Consider the following 5,465-nt stretch of genomic DNA (forward strand, 5'->3'; position numbering starts at 1 on the left):
AGAAATCTCCGTATAGTGTAAGCACATTCAAGAGTAGGCAAGCAAGTAATCAAATTTCTAGGTAATCCTCTAGTGATAAGATTGACAGTTCTAAGATTGTGAATCATATCAAGAGACTCATCAGGGGTATTATGCAAAGGGTCAACAAGGGGTGCGCAAGGGGTAGTAATGTACTTGTTCAAGTGATATTCATTGAAAATCTCAAGCATCTCATTTTTCCAAGCAATTTAGAACTCTCCATCAAGCATACGCACTCTACGTCTAATACTCCCAATCATAGACTCATCCATCTTCCTCCAATGGTGTTTAAAACAAAGCAATGGAGACCAAAGCTCTGATACCAATTGAAAGGATCGAGAAGTGGTATCTAGAGGGGGGGTGATTAGACCCTCAACAAGTAAAGGTAGAAGTTTTTAAGTTTTTCAAGTTAAAGTTGGAGATAGGCACGATTTAAAGCATTCACAATACAATTCAAGAAAGCATGCAAAGAGTATGTGAGCGGTGGAAAGTAATTCATGCAACTTACAAGAATGTAAACGGATGGGATTGGAGTGTGCAAACGCAATTGGAGACACAGAGATTTTTTGCGTGGTCCCGATAGGTGGTGCTATCGTACATCCATATTGGTGGAGACTTCAACCCACGAAGGGTAATGGTTGAGCAAGTCCACGGAGGGCTCCACTCACGAAGGGTCCACAAAGAAGCAACCTTGTCTATCCCACCATGGCCATCGCCCACGAAGGACTTGCCTCACTTGGGTAGATCTCCATGAAGTAGGCGGTCTCCTTGCCCTTACAAACTTCTTGGTTCAACTGCACAATCTTGACGGAGGCTCCCAAGTGATACCTAACCAATCTAGGAGACACCACTTTCCAAAAGGTAATAGATGGCATGTTGATGATGAACTCCTTGCTCTTGTGCTTCAAATGATAGTCTCCCCAACACTCAACTCTCTCTCACAGATTAGGCTATCGTGGAAAGATGATTTGACTGGAAAGCAACTTGGGGAAGGCTAGTGATCAATATTCTTGTGGTTGGATTGGAATGTCTAGGTCTCAACACATGAGTAGGTGGTTCTCTCTCAGAAAATGAGTAGTGGAAGTGTAGGCACGTTCTGATGGCTCTCTCTCAAATGGAGAAGGGGGTGGAGGGGAATATATATAGCCCCCACACAAAATCTAGCCGTTACACACAATTTACCAAACTCTGTGGGACCGAATAGTGCAACTCAGTCAGACCGATATGGTTCAAAATGTGAATGTTAGAGTATTTGGTGGGACCGACAAGGTCAACTCAGTGAGACCGATGTGCTAGGGTTAGAGCAAAACCTCATCTCGGTGAGACCGATTGCGTGAACTTGGTGAGACTGGTTTCAGCAATAAGCAAACAGATACTTGCTCAAGCAAACTCGGTGGGACCGACTGCATATCTCGGTGAGCCAAAATACCTGCAATAGGTAATAGAGAGTTTGCAAGGCCATCTCGGTGAGACCGAGATCCCATCGGTGAGACCGAACTGATTAGTGTTTCTGGCAATGGCTATGTCCAGAGAACTCGGTGGCGCCGGAAAGATCAAATTGGTGGGGCCGAGTTTGACTTTTAGGTTTAGGACATATGTGAAAACGTGAAAGTGGTTGAGGTCTTTGGAGCATATCACTAAGCACTTTGAGCAAGAAAGCCATTAAGCAACATGATGTAGGGTGGAACCCTATAGAGAAGATCTTTCACGAATTGGAGGTGGAATCCCCAAGAACAAGATGAACAAAGGAGGGAAAACAAGAGGAGCACTAACAAGTCAAATCACACATCCACTAGACAATCAAACACATAAGATCCAAAAGGTACATGAACAACAAAGGGAAATAAGATACATGCTAGAGTTCATCCCAAATCCTATGAAGGAGATGAGGGCTTGATGATCCTATGATTGGGATCCTTCCCCAAGAAGGAGGTCTTGATGTTTGGTCACTCCAAGAGGAGGTCTTGATCTCCTAGTGGAGTGGATCCATGGAGCAGAGCTCACAAATGTGTATCAACTACTTTTATTCCCCTAACAAATGGCCTAGGTACGGAATATATAGGCATGGGGATGAAGTGGATGAAGAGGAGGCCCAAACAGCAGCTCACAGCTGTCCATCTTGTAGGGCCCGTGCGCACGGGGGTCCCGTGGGCACGGTACATGCCCATGCGCACGGGGTGCACTCTGAGTAGCCCGTGCGCACGGGGTCTTCAAGGCCCGTGGGCACGGGGTCGCTTGGGAGGTGCTGAATCGATCTTGTCGCCCTCCTTCTTCCTTCTTGTGGCCTTGGGGTCCTTCTCCTTGGCCTCCGGGAAGCTCCTTAGCTTCTTGGCGGCGGTCGTCCTCGTACCTAAAGATGCACAACGTTCCGTGGTGAGGTAGCCGCCAAGTCCTATGGATATTCATGTAAATCTTGAAGAGGAGCGGGTTCACCTTAAGTCCGATAGGTCCACTTGGGGCTTGATGTGCTATGAAGGTGTACATGGAGATGAACGTGGGATGCTCCGTATCATCTCCTCCCCCTTTGAAAAGATCCGACCTCGGATCGTAAACCGTATCGCCATGTACACGGTAGGCATGGATGTACCATAGGTCGATGTCGATGCCTTGTGAATCCTTCAAAATGAAAGAACATGAGAAACACTTGGAAAAACAAATGAGGTTAGTGCAAAAGCAAGACCTATCATTCGAGGGGCGAGATACCCGACAAGTGTATGCATCATGCTCATCATAAGAAAGGACAAGGGAGCATTTCATAGTATGTAGGCATATGATGCGAGAACAAGTGTATGCATATATGTCATCAACCCAAGAAAGCAAGTGATAGTGGAACATGGGTGATGCAACATAGCAAGCAATCATAGCAATCAAGTCAAGCATGCTAGTAGTGTGAAGATGCAACATACTAGAAGGAATCATGGCAATCATGTCATGTGTGCAAATAGTGGGCATGAATAATGCACATGACATATCACAAACATAAAGGCAAGATATGAGAAAAATAGTATCAATAGCATGGGGCACATGATAAACATGGCAATAGCAACAAGGATCTCCACCAAGCATGCAAATACACATAGAAGTAGCATAATGATGAAACATGGGTAGATGAAAGCAAGGGTCACAATTGCATGGCAAAGGCATAGAAGCAATCATAGCATGCAAAGTGAACACGGTAAAATGAGCATAATGTGACAAGTGGTAAATGTCCCATAGCCGTGTGAGAGCCAAGTAGAGGAGTTGCGCGTAGTCCTTGTGCGAAGGGGACGGTGGTGAGGATAGTCCATGGGATCCCAAGTCATCATTGCTCTCAAGAGCTCGTTTCGTCAACTCTTGGGATTGAGAGGTTGACGAGTATACATGAGTACCTACACAAAACAAAGACAAAGGAAAAATTGTGTGTGCATGGTAGATGTACACATCATCCATCATGATGCATACGTGCATGTGTCGATGAGCACAAAATATCCAATGCTCAAATAAATGAGATGCGTGATATAGAAACATGTCATCTATCATGAGAGGTTTGTTAGTATGTATGGCATAATGGAGACACAAAGGATGTAACGTATCATGAGAAATATCGAGAGCATTGTTATTCATGTTATGCAAATGGTGCACGCAATCATGGGAATCATGCAAAGTATGAAATGTATCAAGATCTCCGAATATGTACGAGGAAACTATGGGGGTCTCCTCATGAGCATTAATGGAAACATCACATGGAGAATATTTACAACATCCAAAACAATGCATATTTGGAGCAATGTGATCATGGCATGGCATAGTAGATGAATTGCGAAAATCATGTAAAGGAAGCATGGCAATATCATCACATGAGAAGCAAAAGCCAATGACCATCATCTCGTCATCTATGCCATAAGTACAAATGGGATTTATTTTAATGGGGCATGCATAGTTACTATGTTGAGATTGAAATGATGCAATATGATTGATCTCACTCATAGCATATGACAAGTCAAGCGGATTATCAAACATGATGTGACCAAGAGAATTTTCACATGATATCCTATGGAGCATAACATCACAACTAGGAAACTCAACATGCTCATCATCATATTCATCATAAATAGGTAAGTCAAGGCATGAAGAAGTTTCACTAGCATGAAGCATGGTAATAGGTGGGTCAACATCATGGGAGAAATCATTATCAAGAGAGTCCACTAGTGGGACAAGAGAAGCACCATCACCTATGTTACTTTTGGAGCGTTGCTCGTGTGTTGTAGGTGAGGTGTTGAAGATCGTCTCGTTGTCATCTTCGTCTTGATGGAACCATGTGGAGGGTGCATCATATTCCACCATGGCCATCGTCTTGTCCAAAGGGAGGACGTAGTCGTTGCGAATCAACGCATCATCATGTATGGGACCTAGCACCAAAGGAGAAGACACAATACAGGTAGAGGTTAAGTTGTTAGAAAGCGAAATGGCCTCATATGCCTCATTAACTATCACTCTCTCTCTATGTGGCGGTGGCTCACTCACTCCCTCAAGGTAGGTGCACTCAATGTCGCATATGGTGGAGGCACTCAAATCACTCAAGTGGTGGTGGTGGTGGCTCTCCTCACATGGGAATTGGTGCGGCTCGTCATATATGGGGCTAGTGGTGAAGTCACTCTCACTCTCCATATGGTGGCAAAAGTCACTCAAGTCATCATACGTCGCCGTGGTCGAAGGGAGAATCCCATGCTCAACCATCTCGTAGTCGTCGTCGTGGTGTTGGAGGCCCATATGATGTGGCACCTCGTAGCTCGTCTCCATGATCGAAGGGAGTTTCCCATGCTCGGCCATCGTCCTTGAGGGGCTTCCGAAGATGGAAGTGTCGCCCTCGCTCGTAGGTGGTCGCCTTGGACTTGATGAAGTCGTTGTAGGCGTACTCGTTGGAAGTAGGCGAAGATGCCGTACGTCCAAAGGCGAAGATGCCTCGATAGCACTTGGCGAAGATGCCAAAGTGGTTGGTGTAGCCGTAGCACCGTCTTGGTGGTGCTCGTCTCGCGGTCTTCTCTTGTGCTTATGAAGCTTCGACTTGGCATGAAGTAGGGCTTGTTGGGACTTGTGCATTTGCGCTTGTGGAGCATCTTCATGATGATGATGTCGTTGTCGTGCTTGAGCTCGTAGTAGATGTCGTTCGTCGTCGTCATGCACATGATGCTTGGAGGTGACTTGCCCTTCATGACGATGTTGATCACGAACGTGATGGTGGTCGCCATGTAGATGTGGACGATGACAATTTGCACTTGCATCTTTTTCGTGCTCCGAAGACTTGTGGCTTGAACATCGTCGTCTTGTGGATGACGAAGTGGAAGAAGACTTGATCAAGGTTCTAATCTCTTCCATCCTTGCATCTTGCTCCTCCTTTTGTGCGGCAAGCTTGTTGTCGATGTAGTCCCTTTTCCTTGCTTCGGAGAGATGAATGTCGATGGAGAGGT

This window comes from Triticum aestivum, chromosome 3B (genome assembly GCF_018294505.1).
Source record: "Triticum aestivum cultivar Chinese Spring chromosome 3B, IWGSC CS RefSeq v2.1, whole genome shotgun sequence".
Taxonomy (NCBI): Eukaryota; Viridiplantae; Streptophyta; class Magnoliopsida; order Poales; family Poaceae; genus Triticum; species Triticum aestivum.